Consider the following 17,662-nt stretch of genomic DNA (forward strand, 5'->3'; position numbering starts at 1 on the left):
CTTTACTCTATGATTGTATCCAGAGGTTCATTAATGCCGTCTTAGGAGATCTGTCTTAGGAAAGGCTACTGCTCAGGGGGCTCTCCCTTTTTATTTTCCTTCCAGTTTTATTGAGATATAATTGACATACATCACTGAATAAGTTTAAGGTATACAGCAAAATGATTTGACTTACATATATTGTGGTAATGTTTAGTTAGCATCCATCATATCATATAGATAAAAAAGAAAGAAAAAAAAGAAAAAAAATTTTCCTTGTGATGAGAACTTTTAATATTTACTCTCAACAACTTTTCTATATATCATACAGCAGTGTTAACTGTAGTTATCATGCTGTACATTACAGCCCTAGTACTTATTTATCTTGTAACTGAAAGTTTGTACCTTTTTAAAAATTTTTATTTATTTTTTTAATTGAAGTATAGTTGATTTACAATGTTGTGTTAGTTTCAGGTGTACAGCAAAGTTATTCAGTTTTATATATATATATATATATTCAGTTTTTATATATATATAAAACTTTTATTTTTCAGGTTATTCTCCCATATAGGTTATTACAAAATATTGAGTACAGTTCCCTGTGCTATACAGTAGGTCCTTGTTTTTTATCTACTTTGTATATAGTAGTGTGTGTATGTTACTCCTAAATTCCTGATTTATCCCTCTCTTCCCCCTTTCCCCTTCGGTAACTGTAAGTTTGTTATTCTATGTCTGTTTCTGTTTTGTAAATAAGTTCATTTGTATCATTTTTTTAGATTCCACATATAAGTGATATCATATGATATTTGTCTTTGACTTACTTCACTTAGTATGATAATCTCTAAATGCATCCATGTTGCTGAAAATGACATTATTTCATCCTTTTTGTGGCTAATATTCCATTGTATGTATATATACCACATCTTCTTTAACCTTTCATCTATCGATGGACATTTAGGTTGTAGAAGTTTGTACCTTTTGAAAACCTTCCTCCAATACCTCCTCCCCTGAACCGCCCCTGTGCCCATAACCGCAAATCTGATCTCTTTTTCTATGACTTTAGTGTTTTGTTTTGTTTTTCAAGATTCTTCATTTAAGTGAGATCATATAGTATTGGTCTTTTTCTGTCTGATTTCATTTAGCATAATGCCCTCAAGGTCCATCCATGCTGTTGTACATGGCAGGGCTCCCTCATTTTTTAATGGCTGAATAATATTCTTTTGTATGTATATACTGCAACTTCTTTATCCGTGCACTTATGTACAGACACTTAGGTTTTTTCCATGTCTCAGCTATTGTAAATAATGCTGCTATGAACATGGCGATGCAGATATCTTCTTGAGTTAGTGCTTTTGTTTCCTTTGGATATATTCCCAGAAATGGAATAGCTGGATTGTATTGTAGTTCTATTTTTAATTTTTTGAGGATCCTCCATACTGTTTTCCTTGTGTCTGTACTTGTTTACTATCTCACCAACAGTGCACAAGGGTTCCCTTTTCTCCACATCCTCACCAGCATTCTTACCTCTTATCTTTTGGGTGATGGCTACTTTAACAGGCATAAGGTGATATCACATTGTGGTTTTAATTTGCATTTCCCTAATGACTAGTGATGTTGAACATCTTTCAATGTACCTATTGGCCTTTTGTATATCTTTTTTTGGAAAAATGTCTATTCAGGTCTTTTGCCCATCTTTTAATTGGATTATTTAGTTTTTTTCATTATGGTTTTTTTGTTTTGGGGGAGATTTTTGGCTATTGGGTTGTATGAGTTCTTCATATATTTTGGATAATAACCCCTTATCAGATATCTGGTTTGCAAATATTTTTTTCCCATTCCACGGTTGCCTTTTTACTTTGTTGATTGTTTCTTTTACTATGAAGAAGCTATTTAGTTTTATGTAGCCCAACTTGTTTATTTTTGCTTTTGGTGACATATCCAAAAAATCATTGCCAAGACCCATGTCAAGGAACTTTTCTCCTGTGTTTTCTTCTAGGAGTTGCATGGTTCAGGTCCCATGTTTAAGTCTTCAATTCATTTTCAGTTAATTTTTGTAAGTTGTGTAAGATAGGAGTCTATTTTCATTATTTTACATGTGAATATCCAATTTTACCAACACCATTTATCAAACAGACTGTCTTTTCTCCACTGAGGCACTCTCTTTCAACTACTATAATGGGCAACTACTTTCCCCATTGGAATGATAATTCCTGTCCCTTACTTAAGACTGAGAGCACTATTAAGTAACAAAATTAATTTAACTGAAATACCACAACTTAAGAAGAGCAGATATAATAGTTTTAAATGTAGCTATAGTAAATACTGTCATTAAAAAATAATAAAGAGCTAGGTAAGTTCCTCTGAAACCACTTTTTTTTTAAAATTTTTATTGGAGTATAGTTGATTTACTATGTTGTGTTAGTTTCTGCTGTACAGCAAAGTGAATCAGTTTTACATAAACATATATCCACTCTTTTTTAGATTCTTTTCCCATATAGGTATTACAGGGTATTGAGTAGAGTTCCCTGTGCTACACAGTAGGTCCTTATTAGTTATCTGTTTTGTATATAGTAGTGTGTATATGTCAATCCCAATCTCAGTTTATCGCCCCTCTCTTTCCCCCTGATAAGCATAAGTTTGTTTTTTACATCTGTGACTCTATTTCTGTTTTGTAAATAACAAAACATTTGTTATTGGGGGGGATTGTTTCATTTGTACCATTTTTTTAGATTCCACATATAAGCGATATCATATGATATTTGTCATTCTCTGTCTGACTTATTTCACTCAGTATGACAATCTCTAGTTCCATCCATGTTGCTGCAAATGGCATTATTTTGTCCTTTTTTATGGCTGAGTAATATTCCATTGTATATATGTACCACATCTTTATCCATTCCTCTGTTGATGGACATTTAGGTTGCTTCCATGTCCTGGCTCTTGTAAATAGTGCTGCACTGAACATGGGGGTGCATGTATTTTTTTCGAATTATGTGAAACCAGTTTAAATTTAGACAAATAGCAGAGAATGACCTTAACAGCAAGTCTGAACATTCAAGTATGGAGGTCTTTCTCTACATAAGGGAAGATAGAGGATGCCTGGTCTTGGAAATTAACATTATGGTTGAATGCTCCCCCAGAGTGTAATGAGCAGAGAACCAAGAAATACACGCCTGTGCTACATTTGTTACATGCACGGCCTGGCACTTGATGAGTGTTCCATGAATGTAAGTCCCTTTCCCTTTTGCATTTCACAAAGTATTTCCACACATCTCATTTTGTTTACTCTACATATTGAAAAGAAAATCCCAAGGAATAAACTGTTATCATTCTCATTGTACTGGTACGTAAGAATCTTTACATGCTGAAGCTGAAAATGACTAGACGATTCTGCAGTTTGGTATCTCTAGCCTCAATGTTCTGGGTTTGCACTCTCCCTGTAGGAATTGATCATGTGTTTCTCTGGCCGTTGAGTTGTGATAAGAAAGATTTTCCTGCTTGGAGTCCAAACTGAGCATGGATCCCACATAAATAAAGACCCGTGACACTTTTTTTGGGGGGTTGGTTTTGTTTGTTTGTTTTTGGCTACGCCACACGGCTTGTGGGGGCTTAGTTCCCTGACCAGGGATCAAATTCGTGCCCGCTGCAATGGAAGCACAGAGTCCTAAACACTGGACCACCAGGGAATCCCCCCATGACACTTTTTGCCATTGAACTGAGCTGAGGACCCTACTGACTGTTAATCCCTTTATCCCAGGGTTGAGTGGGTGACATTTTGTATTACAAAGGTATACATACCAGTGCTTAATTTGAGAGAGTTTCAAAGAAAGTCTCATGGAAAGTCTCAGACATGAGGTGGAGTTTCTAGACCTGGTATCATTGTATTAATATAAGTGAAAAAGAGCTTTGAAGACATGAAGAAAGCAAAAGCATGACACGACGATGTCGCACAAAAGAGATGGGTCTGCCAACAGCATGAAGAGAAACTGGAAGGAGACAAATTTAACTAGATTTTCAAAGTTCAGATGGTAGGGGATGTTGACCAGGAAGATTATAAATTTTGACTATAACCTATTTAAGAAGCATTTGGTTCTTAAGAAGGGAGAAACTATTTACAAGTAAAACCAACATAATCTTGCCTAAGACATGGTTTTGTGCCTTTACTTCAGGTTCCTTCATTTTGCGAAAAGGAAAGGGTGTTGCAGGAAAGAGAGTGGGGCACGAGAGGATGGCCATGTCCCAGGTCTCAGGTGAGTCCCGAGATGGCCACCAAGTGTGGGTTCTTGGCTTTGTGCAAGAAAGAATTCAAAAATGAGCCACAGTAAAGAGAAAGAAGATTCATTCAGGGAGAAACACACTCCACAGACAGAGTGTGGGCCATCTCGGAAGGTGAGAAAGGCACCATGATATGGAGTTGTCAGTTTTTATAGGGGTGGGTAATTTCATAGGCTAATGAGTGGGAGGAGTATTCCAGCTATTTGGGGGAAGGGGTGGGGATTTCCAGGAATTGGGCCACCACCCACTTTTGACCTTTTGTGGTTGGCCTTGGAACTGTCATGGTGCCTGTAACTGTGTCATTTAGCTTGTTGATGTGTTACATTGAGTGTGTACTGAGGCTCAAGGTCTAGTGGAAGTCTGGGACCTATTTGGTTCTAATCAGTTTATGTCTTGTCCTCAGGCTATGTCTTTCTTTCAAAGGTTGTGCCCTTGCCCCCTTCCTGTCTCAAGGGGAGGAAAGCATAATGACTAAGTAACTTGGGAAGAGTGACCCCCAAAACAGTACAAGTGAATTGTTCTTCCCTTGACTAGTGTTTGACAAGAATCCTAGAAACCAGGAAAATTTCCTTACTGTATTAAATTCAGACCCTTAACAATCAGAATAATTAATCTGAGTATCATGAGATGGTTGAGTAAAGCCCCCTAATCTCCTTTATATAATCACCTATAAAAAACAGAATGGCATTTTGGGTAAGCCAGAATACCTGCAACACAAATTTAAATACACCTGTATCAGATCCAGTACCTAATATCATCACTAACATCTATATTCTATTTGTTCATTCAATAAATATTTATGAATTCCCTACCATATGCCAGACACTGAGGATACAGTATTTACAAGAGAGATGTGATCCCTGACCCCATGGAACTCGCAGTCCCCTGGGGAAAACAGGCATTAAATAAATAATTGCATTTATTTTTACCTTTATAACTTTGTAAAAAACGAACAAATATTTTTTGAAGTTTTATGCTGGGTGTAGGAGATACAAAGATAGCTGTCTACAAGGAAGTTTATAGAACCCATAAGATCTGAAAATCCTATTTTCGAATATGGCATGGTGAAGGACTGAACATAAAGACCCTGATCCAATAGTTCTATGTCTAGGACTTGTCCTTATGTGTTAACATGAGACCTGGATTTTAAAAAAAGAATTCCCTTGCATTATGGTTTAAGCCTCTTTAAGGCAATGTAACTAGAGGCAACGGTAAACTGATCATACTGCCCTCAGACAACATCAGAGGGACTATTTCTGAGTCATCAGACAAATACAATAAGAACATATCCCTCTCAAGTCCATCTCTCTAAAAATAGACCAGGACAGTCTCAAAGCACATATTCCTCCATTGATATGTACTTAGAACTTTTAGATTTCTGGTCCCAATTTTGGAACTATATGGTCATTCATTGCACCTATTAGCTGACAATCATTATTTCAAGAAATCCAAACGCCAGAACTGGTAATGGTCCTACTAGGACTGCAGTGATGTGAGATATAATATTTTTATGTAATAATTTTAATCATAAATAACCTAAAAATTCACTCTGGGCTCCTCCAATTAAAAGAAAAGTATAAAACTCAAATAATATTTCCTAAAACATTCCATGGTCTCCCAAATTTGGAAATGTGTATTTAAATAAAATAAAAAATTTTAAACAAATGTTCCATGGAATGCTTTTGTTAAAAATTGGTGGAATCAAGAGAGAAAAGTGATATATGCATAGTGTGCCAATAAACTGGCTTTCTGAAAACAGAAACAAAGACGAAATTCTGATTTGAAGTCTTTGTTGACTTTTTTAGTATGAGTACTCGCACCATGGCCAACTTCAAGCTACCAACCTGAAATCACAGAACGTACGGTTGTGGAGAGATGTGCACAATCGGCTCTCAAGAGCCTGGGTAAGCCAGCTCCAGCACCCACTGGCTGTTCCTGAGGGAAAAAATAAATATTAATTTATTTTCTGTCAAAGAGGCCAAAGACTCCATCTTTTCTGATGTAGTTCCTAGAATATCCAATTTGGGGAATTATACTTAATGTTGGTTCTAATACTTTATAAAACTAAAGATTCCTTTTATAAACCTTTTCAATGCTGCACACTTTGATGTGATTTAGGTTTAAACATAGCAACCAATTTTCCCTAATGAGAAATATAGATAAAGATGTGAATGTTTATTAGTAAGACAGTGACATTAAAAAGATTTGTGCTACTTGGCAGTAAAAGCATTTCTATTCCTTTGGTTGAAGTAAATTTATAGCACTCTCCATGACTGTCCACCAGATGGCAGACATTTCACAGCAACTTTACAAATAAGGCACATCTGCATTTCTGCAAGGCTGAACAATAATTTTTGAAGATGCTAAAGGAAATAACGAGCACATTTGGATAAACAGCAATACATGCAGGAGCACATTTGCAACTTGGATTATACTCTTATTTTTCCCCTCTGTTTGGGGTTCCAGAGGGTATTATCCAACTGATCTTTCCTGATATTTTCATTCACGGAAACCTCTGAACTTGGCTAAAACTGAACTTTTGATCTTTCCCTCGCCTCCAATTCCACTTCTCTTTCAGCCTTTTTTTCTAGCTGCTCATTCCAGAAACCTGGAAATCATCCTTGATAATTTCACTTTTGTTATCTTCCATATTTAATCTGGCATCAAATTCTACTGATTCTTATCTATGTTATCTATCTATCTTATCTATCTATAGCCTCCTAACTCATCTTCTTTCTTCTTTCCTCCACATAACAGAAACAGCATTGTTTTTAATATGTAAATCAGAACATGTTATTCTCCTCTTTTTTTTTTTTTTTTTTTTTTTTTTGCGGTACGAGGGCCTCTCCCGTTGCGGAGCACAGGCTCTGGACGTGCAGGCTCAGTGGCCATGGCTCACGGGCCCAGCCACTCCGCGGCATGTGGGATCTTCCCGGTCCGGGGCACGAACCCGTGTCCCCTGCATCGGCAGGCGGACTCCCAACCACTGCGCCACCAGGGAAGCCCGTTATTCTCCTTTTTAAATCCTTCAATGGCTTAAATAATAATTTTTTCTTTAACTATTGACTTATTTTCCTTTAAAGTAATTTACTTTTTACTTATTGTAGTAAAGTCTCAGAATGAACTAGTAAATGTGAGCAGATAAAAGGCAAAGTAATAAACTACAAAATCCCACTACTTGGGATACAGCTACTTGGTTCTGTGGTGTAGTGCAGATGCTCCCAACAGAAAATAAGTTGTTACTTCATTGTCCTCAGGGTCATAATCTACATGCCACCTACTACAGGAAAATTATCTGCTTGTCTACCTCAGGGAGATGAAAGGCAGATCTTAAGATCCGATTTTGAAGGATATAAAATCTCTTGAGAGAAACTGTGATAGGAAATTTGATATGATGGTTAGATCTGAAGACAATAATATTAAGTGCTTCTGATTAGAAAATGTTGAGATAAATCTGCTTCAGCCCCTTGGGAGGATTCTTCAATGTTTTGTCTATCTACAGCTATGTAACAAACGTGCCTCAACTCAGTAGCATGGAATAATTGTTTATATTTTATTATTATCTCTCATAGTGTTGGGGGCTGACTGGGTCCGGCTAAGCCTAGTCTCCTGGGGCTGCAGTCAGACTGCAGCTGGGGCTGGAGTCATCTTGAGGCTTCCTCATCCACATGCGTGTAAAAGGATGTGGGCTGTTGGCCGGGACCTCAGCAGGGGCTTTTGGCTGGAACATGTATGCATGGCCTTTCTTTGTCGCCTGGGCTTCCTCAAAATAACTGACTGATGTGGGAACATAAAGGTCTAGCCATCTTGGCCCAACCTGGGACAGCTCTGGAGAGTCATTCCAGCTCCAGAGCTCCCTGTGGCATCAGCCAAGGCTGTCATCAGGACTGCATCACAATTCGACTTCTCCCTCTGTCCACTCCGGCTTCCTTCCCTTCCCTTCTCTTCCATTACACAGGTGCTAATCCCAAGGTACTCCTTAACGAACATCATGCACACTCACTCAGTCTTCAAGTCAGTTCCTGGGGAACCCAGCTTGCAACAACACCGGGACTGTAAACACAGTAAGGAAGGCTAGCTAGTGAGAGCTAAATGAGCTGTAACCATATGATGGCAGTCAATGTTGGTGCCAGAACTTCCATCTGGGGGCATTGGGAGCAGTATTGTCTTTTGTGTACTTGTGTGTGTTTGAATATATGGGGGGTTGGGGGGAAGGGAATTCACTTTGGGGACTTATTTCGAAGTTGCTCATCTAAAAGTATACTATAACTTAGATTGTATATTTATTTGTACGGCTTATCTGGGCAGCTGATGGAGATGTAGGGATGAGAAGAAAAGTCCCTGCATGCACATACACATCCCCCCACCACAGCTACTCTTAGGATGACCACCCAAGTTTGGCTGAAAGAGTTGAGACATTCTCTGGAAAGTCTTGTAAAGAGCTGAGGCGCTTAGCATTGTTGTTGGTGTTTTGTGGCCAAAGATGAGCAAGAGACTCGTTATGGTGAAGAACCAGAGCCTGCAGTGTCAGGGCTGGTGGAGGGCACAGGAATCAGTGCACTCACTGCTTAAACTAGGATCGTCCGGTAGGAAGATTCACTCGATCGCTTTAAGAAGCTTGTTGGAGACTGGGAATCAACCAAAACTCAGAGCTTCAAAACCCATTATCTCCCAAATATTAGCATGGCTTACTCCCTTCATTTTTTTTTCTTTAGATTTTTGTCAAGTGTCACCTTTTCAAAGAGGCTTCCTTGACCATTCACTCTATTTAAACTAGCACTTCTATCACTCTCTCCCTTTATACTGCTTTTATTTTCCTTTATGTTGCTTATGACCACCTGACATAAATTTATGCACTTTTTATTGACAACCTTTCTCACTAGAATATAGTCTGTAGGAGGGGAAAGAATTTGTCTATTTTGTTGATTACTGTATACCAAGAACCAGATAATAGCAAGAACTTAATAGGTATTTGTTGATTGAAAGAATAAATGGGCATTTTCTTGAGTAATCAAAATTTTTCCAATTCTCTATCTTCTGGTAGAAATTCCAAACTCCCCCAGAGATGGAAAGCATAGGCAACAGCAACTTTTTACTGAATGTTTCCTAAATGACTTTTATTTCATATTTGCAAACTTAACAAAAGAGAGTACTATGAGAAAATAGGTAGAAGAAAATAGATCATTCGGGTAAAAATCAAATATCCAGACTCATCCTTGGGTAAATTGAAAAGTGCTTCTTCTCCCCTGGTTCTCTCCTTGGCTCTTCTCATAAAACAAAATAAGGCCATAGCTTCTCAGTGCTTATAAGCTTGAAAACACACTTTTAACTTTTTAGTGGAGATTTTGTTCGACTCAGAATTACATTTAGCATATGAACTTGTTTCTTCCAAATAAATTAGTTGAAATGGAAACATTTCAGTGCTGTCAGTGCTGTCCTGAAAACACCGTCACAAACAGGTGCTGATAATGAGCCTGAAATGTATTGATACAGAGTACATTATATTTACAATATAATAGGGTGACTTTACCTATGAAATATATAAATGCAATCACCTGGGATAGAATCATTTTTTAAGAATTTGCCTATGAGTTGGAGAGGCATCCTCCAGAGTCCTGGGAACTGCCCTCTTTCTCCATATTCTGGAAATTTGGGGCTTACATTCTCAATCCATATAAAGATATATTCTTCCTAAACTTGAACACTCTTCCCCTCTCTCATCCTGGGGACCAAAGTAAGCCAATGAGACTTATTCCCTGGAGATTTGGAACTGGGACCGAAGATTTCAACTGTCTTAAATTCTAGGGAGGGAGTTGTTGATGGTGATATTTTCTGCCCCATGGTCTGGAGAACAGAGATAGCCAGTATGCAGGAGCAAAGAAAAATAGAGATCTGAAGGGGAAGCAGAGACCTAGGATGGAGAGCCTCTCCTGATTTCCCAGTGGTGCTTGAGCCCTGGTTCCAGTTGACTATCAGGGTCCTGCTACATCTCTGCCCTTGGGTTCTGTGAGACAATTTAATTCCTCACAGCAAGTTCCTTTCTTCCCCCTTTGTGTAGCTTAGTTGGCTCTCTATCAATTGCCACCAAAGATTCTAACAAACATGCTTTTTAAAAGTAAGTTTTAGGCCTTGCCATTTTCTCTCTAACTGCCCCTGATTTTTCAGAGAAACAAAGAGGAAAAGAGGTTTTTTCTTCTCTTACAGGGAAGCAGACACTGTTCAATAACATGAAGGTTAGGGTTAGGGTTTCTGTTTGTATGTTTGTTTGTTTGGCCACTACATGTGGCTTGCGGAATCTTAGTTCCCTGACTAAGGATTGAACCTGCGTCCTCAGCAGTGAAAGCATGGAGTTCTAACCACTGGACCACCAGGGAATTCCCAAGGTATTTCTGATAAAGGGTTGAATCTAGGATGTTCACAAAAGTACCAGTCTTACTTTCCTGTTCAGTCTGGAGACACCTGTAAAAATATATAAACTTGTGCTGTTTTCTGTTATTATAAAACTGGCTTAGCAAAATACTTATACAAAGGAATCTTTTAAAGACAGCCAGACTTGAGGAGAAATTGCTGCTGTGTCCTTTGAAAAGTTCCCTATGACCTTCACCAGCCTGCAGTTCTAATTGGTTATCTTAATAATTTGCTCCCTAGTAATTATTTTAAAACTGACATCTCTACTTTTTAAAAGGTAACTAAGTATTTATGACGTTTCTTTGTTAAGCCAGGAGAAGAGTTTTAGAATGTCCTTTTTTCTCCCTTTGTGCACAAATAAATAGCACACCTCTGACTTTTCTCACTCAAACAAATAGGTGAGAGCTTTTGTCTCATTAACTGGGACTAGTCAGGGTTGCAACTACTTCCTATTTTAAACCCATTCTTATCACTAACATCCAGTTTATTTTAATACTGGGGAAAATATTTGAATCCCATGGGTCTTTATTTCCTATTATTTCCCAAACAATATTAAAAGATGAGGGTTTTCATTTCTGTAATGTAAACTTACTGCTTATCAGGATCCTAGGGGCTGTGCATGAGTGCTACTTGAAGAAAAAATAATTTGGTATTTGAGGTCTCTTAGGGGAGCAGAAAATGCTCTGTAGAATCATTTTGTGAGGAAAACAAACCCACTTTTTGTTGCATGTCCAAATAATATTTATCTTATCTGGTGTGCTTGAGTGGTGTCTCCCGGATTTTAGAGATCTGCTTGGTTCCAGGGTTGTTTGATACATAGCCCAGGTCTGGGCAACACAAAGTGAGAAAGGGGACTAACAAGTTGCTGGTGAATTGGAACCTTGTATCTTTGATGAAATTAGGCCAGGGTATCCCTTAAACTAAAGATGCCTAGGGTTTCCTCAAATGTTTGGTTTTTTTGCCATGTTTGTGCAAAAAAATGGGCTTTGCTTTCTCTCTTCTTCATTACTCTTGGTCCATACTGAGTCACCTACCTATCACATTTCTGCCAGGCAATTAAAGCACAAAATATTGTAATATATGTGGGGAAATCTTGGTTTACACATTATATACACAAAGGTAATCTGATTCACAAGCTTTGATTTCTTCATTGTCTTCCAATCCATAGAGAGAACTCTCTTTACTTTTCCTGATTTCTTAGGAAGTGAGATTTCTTTCCTTCATTGTTTTTCTAAGTTAACTTTTGGGTTCAGAATGAAGTTATTTTACGGCAGCTTGTAACCTCCTATATATTTATATTCTTTTAGTCTCTCACTCATTGAAGCTTCTCATAACCAGTCCCTCATTTGCCCGGGCATGTAGGCTCTGGACAATTCCCTTGATTTTTTCCTTTATAAAAACAATTTTCCATTTGTTGGATTCTCAAGGCCATGTTGCTAGTAGATGAGAAAGCCAGAATTCAAAACCAGGCTGTCTCTTTCTTGAGCCTGGAATCAGTCAGTGTAGTATATTTACTGAAGAATGGACATGGGATGGGGATGAAGCATAGGACTGAGGATAGGAGAGAGGTTCCAGTACACTTGTTCCAAACACCAGTCCAAGGCTCCTCATGGAGTGGGTAGGGTACCATAGGCATATCAATTCCAAATCTCTATACTTTCTTCTTGTACACATTTAGGTCCTCATGAAAATAGAATTTTTAGGTAACCTGTTTTTCCAAAGTTCCAAAAGTAAGGCATGCAGATTGATACCCACCTCCCAACCTGGCAAACACACTCAAGAACATGTGTGTGCGTGTGCACACACACACACACACACACACACACGTCAATTCTCTATATGTAATTAGCGCTTTAAAAACTTCCAATGTGCAAACTTCTGTCATTGTCAGTTCTTTCCCTCCCAGGTCTTCCCAGTTCCTGCTTATTTTTTCCAATAATACTTACATACCTGATTCAGTTATAATTGCTCTGTAAAAATCCACACCAACTTAGTGGGGTAAAACAACAATCATTTTATTATTTCTTAAGGTTTCTGTGAGTCAGCCTGAAGGACTCTCATGCTAGTGACATCAGACAGTGACTGAAGCTGTAGCAGCAGATCGGGGCAGGGAGCAAGGTGGACTGAAGCACCTAGGAGCTGGATGGTCATCTCTCCTTCTTCAAGTAGCCTCAGGGCAGCGGCTGCCACAAGTAAGTGCTCAGTAAATGGTAGCTCTGAAAATTATTAGCTCCATGGAAAAACCCAAAGTGGTTTTTAAAAAATATTTTTTTATTTACTTATTTGGTTACATTGGGTCTTAGTTGCGGCATGTGGGATCCTTTGTTGTGGTGCACAGGCTTAGTTGCCCCGCGGCATGTGGGACCTTAGCTCCCCGACAAGGGATTGAACCTGCATCCCCTGCATTGGAAGGCAGATTCTCAACCACTGGACCACCAGGGAAGTCCCCCCAAATTGTTTGAAGATGGGATTTTTTTCTACCTCCACAGAAAATAATTGGGGAAATGTTACCCAGCTTGTGAACTTTTGTTTTTGTCGTTATTAATTAGCACTCATATAACTTAATGCTCTTAAATGGCCTGACAATAATTTATTTGTAAGTTTAATACCACTCCTGACAGAAGGTAGGTGCTACAACAATGCAGAAATAAGGAGAGCATAATTAAAAGAGCATATTAAAGATACAAGTAATTTGAATTACTCAAATTATGAATCTGAACACTGAACTAAAACCGTGGGCTGATGGTGGAGGGAGATATTCTTCTTCCAGCCTTAGTGGCTACCATGACATTCCCTCACCTGTTGTACATGGATATCCCTTCAGAGAAGGCCTGGAATTGCTTCGTTTCCGCCTAAGAATTTTACAATATTCATCTAGTGTCTTTAAATCTTTACAAGGTATTACATGCTGTCTCAAAGATTTATAAGTGCTGTTGACTGAATGTTTGTGTTCCCTCCAAAATCCATATGTTGAAGCCCTAATTCCCAATGTGATGGCATTGGAGATGGGGCCTTTGGGAGGTAATTAGGTTTAGATGAGGTAATGAGGTGGGGTTCTCATGATGGGATTAGTGCCCTTATACGAAGAGATCAGAGAGCTACTAGCCTCCCCATATGAGGATACAAGAAGGCAACCATCTGAAAATCAAGAAGAGGGACCCTTCTAGATACCAAATCTGCCAGCACCTTGATCTTGAACTTCCCAGCCTCTAGAACTGTGAAAAATAAATGTCTGTTGTTTAAGCCACCTAGTCTATGGTATTTTAACTGCCCAAATTGACTAAGACAATAAGGAAATTAAATATTTAGATTTAGAAATGCATTTTCCCATAGAAAACTTGATTTAAATAATAATTCACTTCTGAGGGGAGGCCACTGACTGAATTCATAATGTAGTTGAAATAGCAAATATTTTTAAATGAAAAGGCAGTGTTTTAAAAACTGTTGGAATATTGTTTTTCAAGAAAACAGGAAAAATAGGCATTAGTCTGTGGATCAGGAGCCCTGGGTTCAGTCTTCTGCTCTCTACTGTCTGGCTATGTGAATCTAACCAGGTCATTTTACCTCTCCAGCCCTCAATTTCTTCATTTTGTAAAATTAAAGAGTAAAGGAGGTTGCAATAAAAGCATACTTTAAAAAATGTTCTTCCCATTCCTATACCCTCTAAAAGGAACTGAAAGAAGCTAGTTAGAGAAGGAGACTCCATCTACACTGAGACTAAGAAAGGCCCTAGCCTCATACACAAACTGTAAAGAACTTTATCCGCAAAGAGCATCACTAGAAGTAAGCTAGCCGAGAAGCCAGGTTCTGTTGCTCCTGGACAAATGCAAACTATGGAGATGAGACTGAGGCACCACTAATCCTACCCAGTTTAGGGGAATGAGGGCTTCAAAGGATGAGTGGGGTTCAGAAAAGATAGCAGACTTCCTGCTTTGAGTCATTCCCTGCTAAAAGTCTCCAGGAGGTAATGGCATGTCCAGAAATTCTATTTAGGGTAAATTAGAGGCTGCAGACTGGTTAGAAGAGAAACCATAAAGCTGATTTTGCAAAGCACTGTATATCAATCAGAGTGAGGGAATGTCAAAGGTCAACATCAAAGAATTGGGGAGGGGGACACCAATGAAACTGTGGGACCAGGGTACTTCAGCTCTGCCATTGCCAAAAATAATGGGACAGGAGGAGGAAAGCTTGAATAAAGGAGAAATTTATTATTTTTTTTTCTTCTTAGAAACTACTTGGAGGGTAGTAGAGGGAAAACATTGAAGACCCAAGCTCAGAGCAACTGACAGCTGTGCCATCCTTTCTGTCTCACTTGGTGTCCTTAGGGAATTAGGATCACGGAAGTCTCAAAGTTAACCTATCTTGTAGTTTATTCTTGTCTAATGACTGGACGGAGAGTTTTGCAGGTTTTGACAGGGCTCAACAAAATAATTCTTACTGGTACAGGCAAAGAGTGAAGCCAGAGTTCCAGCCCCATCAGGGTTACCACTTTGGCAACTGGTATGAGCAATAGCACAGCCGTTACTCTCTTTGTGTGCAGTGGATGGATGCGCGTGAGACCTCTGGACACCCAGCTGAAACTTTGGTTACTCTGATGAAACCACAGCTCTGACTGAAAAGAAAGATGAAGACCCACTAGAGCTAACTAATGAGAATGTAACCTACTCTGGGAGGTCTACATGAACATCCTTGAGGCCCCAGGTCCACCTGGAGAGTCATCTTGAGCTTTGACCAGAAAACCAACACCTCTGACAAGAAATTGAAGCTGATTAAGAACTATCGGGAAAAAGTAGAGTCTGAACTGAGATCCATCTGCACCACTGACCTGAGATTGTTGGATAAGTACATAATAGCCAGTGCAGCTAATCCAGAAAGTAGTCTTTTATCTGAAAATGGAGACTACTTCCAGTACCTCTTTTGCCTAAGTTGATGATCAAAAACAAACTATAGACAATTCCCAAGGAGCTGACCAAAAGGCATTAGATATAAACATGAAAGAGATGCAATCTACACGCTCAATCCACCTTGGACTGGCTCTGAGCTTTTCTATACTTTATTCTGAGATCCTAAATAACCCAGAGCTTGCCTACACACTGGCTAAAACAACTTTTGATGAAGCCATCATAGAACTTGATGCACTGAATGAAGACTCATACAAAAATATCCTTATCATGCAGTAGCTTAGAGACAACCTAACACTATTGACATCAGACAATGCAGGAGAAGAGAGTGACGTCAGAAGGCGCAGAAAGCTAAATGTATACAGAGTGTCATCATTTTTTCCTTCAAGAAAACTTTTTACCCATCTCCATTCCTCATTCAACTTGGATTCTCTGTAGCAAAGAAATCCATTCAGTGTATAGACTCAACAGTTTGAAATTTTACAATGTATGGACAACATTTCTCAGAGTAAGTGTTTTACTTACATAGATCAATTTCATAATCGTCTCTTCCTCAGATGTAAATGACAGCTTTAAGTGTTATATAGAATAAAATGGACATTTTAAAACTAGGAAGGGACTTCCCTGGTCGTCCAGTGGCTGAGACTCTGCACTCTCAATGCAGGGGGCCAGGGTTTGATCCCTGGTCAGGGAACTAGATCCCACAAGCCACAACTAAGACCCAATGCAGGCAAATAAATTTTAAAAAAAAATTGGAAAAAATGGAATGTAGGACAGAATTCCACTGACATAGGACTCATAGAAGGAGAATAAGATTATAGGGAAGGTACTGAGTCAGAGGGTTCCCTCTGCTGGTCAACAGGTGGCATTAGAGTAGCTTGGATGCCAACTGAAACAAAAGGCAGAAATAAATATTCAGAAGAAAGGCAGTCTTTGGGAGAATGTATGGGGAAAGAGTGTGACTGGTTGTTTATATCTGAATATGTCTTATCTCTCTAAACTGTTCATTGCTTGAAGTACAACTAAAAGTTGTACTGAACCTTTTTGTGCCTTGGTTTCCTCCCTGTAAAATGGATATAAAAGTGATGCCAGAGAGGGCAGAGAGCAGAAGCAAGAAGAACTACAATCCTGCAGCCTGTGGAACAAAAACCACATTCACAGAAAGATAGACAAGATGAAAAAGCAGAGAGCTATGTACCAGATGAAGGAACAAGATAAAACCCCAGAAAAACAACTAAATAAAGTGGAGATAGGCAACCTTCCAGAAAAAGAATTCAGAATAATGATAGTGAAGATGATCCAGGACCTCGGAAAAAGAATGGAGGCAAAGATCGAGAAGATGCAAGAAATGTTTAACAAAGACCTAGAAGAATTAAAGAACAAACAAACAGAGATGAACAATACAATAACTGAAATGAAAAATACACTAGAAGGAATCAATAGCAGAATAACTGAGGCAGAAGGACGGATAAGTGACCTGGAAGACAGAATGGTGGAATTCACTGCTGCGGAACAGAATAAAGAAAAAAGAAGGAAAAGAAATGAAGACAGCCTAAGAGACCTCTGGGAAAGCATTAAACACAACACTCACATAATAGGGGTCCCAGAAGGAGAAGAGAGAGAGAAAGGACCGCAGAAAATATTTAAAGAGATTATAGTCGAAAACTTCCCTAACATGGGAAAGGAAATAGCCACCCAAGTCCAGGAAGCACAGCGAGTCCCATACAGGATAAACCCAAGGAGAAACACGCTGAGACACATAGTAACCAAATTTGCAAAAATTAAAGACAAAGAAAAATTATTGAAAACAGCAAGGGAAAAATGACAAATAACATACAAGGGAACTCCCATAAGGTTAAAAGCTGATTTCTCAGCAGGAACTCTACAAGCCAGACTATACACTTAAGTATATAATGATAAAAATGATATACTTAAAGTGATGAAAGGGAAGAACCTACAACCAAGATTACTCTACCCGACAAGGATCTCATTCGATGGAGAAATCAAAAGCTTTACAGACAAGCAAAAGCTAAGAGAATTCAGCACCACCAAACCAGCTCTACAACAAATGCTAAAGGAACTTCTCTAAGTGGGAAACA

The 17,662-nt window shown here is 38.7% G+C and overlaps 1 protein-coding gene and 1 pseudogene across 2 annotated transcripts in view; both read left to right on the plus strand.

Moving 5' to 3' along the window:
- Positions 1-3,921: 3,921 nt before the first annotated feature.
- Positions 3,922-16,001, plus strand: LOC114886182 (annotated as a pseudogene).
- ZDHHC17 (zinc finger DHHC-type containing 17) overlaps positions 4,153-17,662 on the plus strand; it is a 210,086-nt gene continuing 196,576 nt past the window's right edge. Inside the window, exons 1-3 of one of the 2 annotated variants that reach the window (XM_029204860.1) lie at positions 4,163-4,229; positions 6,060-6,158; positions 12,693-12,854. The gene's annotated coding sequence lies outside the window, so the exon portion shown is untranslated. Of the gene's footprint in view, positions 4,230-6,059; positions 6,159-12,692; positions 12,855-17,662 lie in introns of both variants that reach the window. The other variant, XM_029204861.1, reaches the window with a different exon arrangement.

The sequence above is a fragment of the Monodon monoceros genome, unplaced genomic scaffold, assembly GCF_005190385.1.
Source record: "Monodon monoceros isolate NGI ecotype Baffin Bay Population unplaced genomic scaffold, NGI_Narwhal_1 Super_Scaffold_6, whole genome shotgun sequence".
Taxonomy (NCBI): domain Eukaryota; kingdom Metazoa; phylum Chordata; class Mammalia; order Artiodactyla; family Monodontidae; genus Monodon; species Monodon monoceros.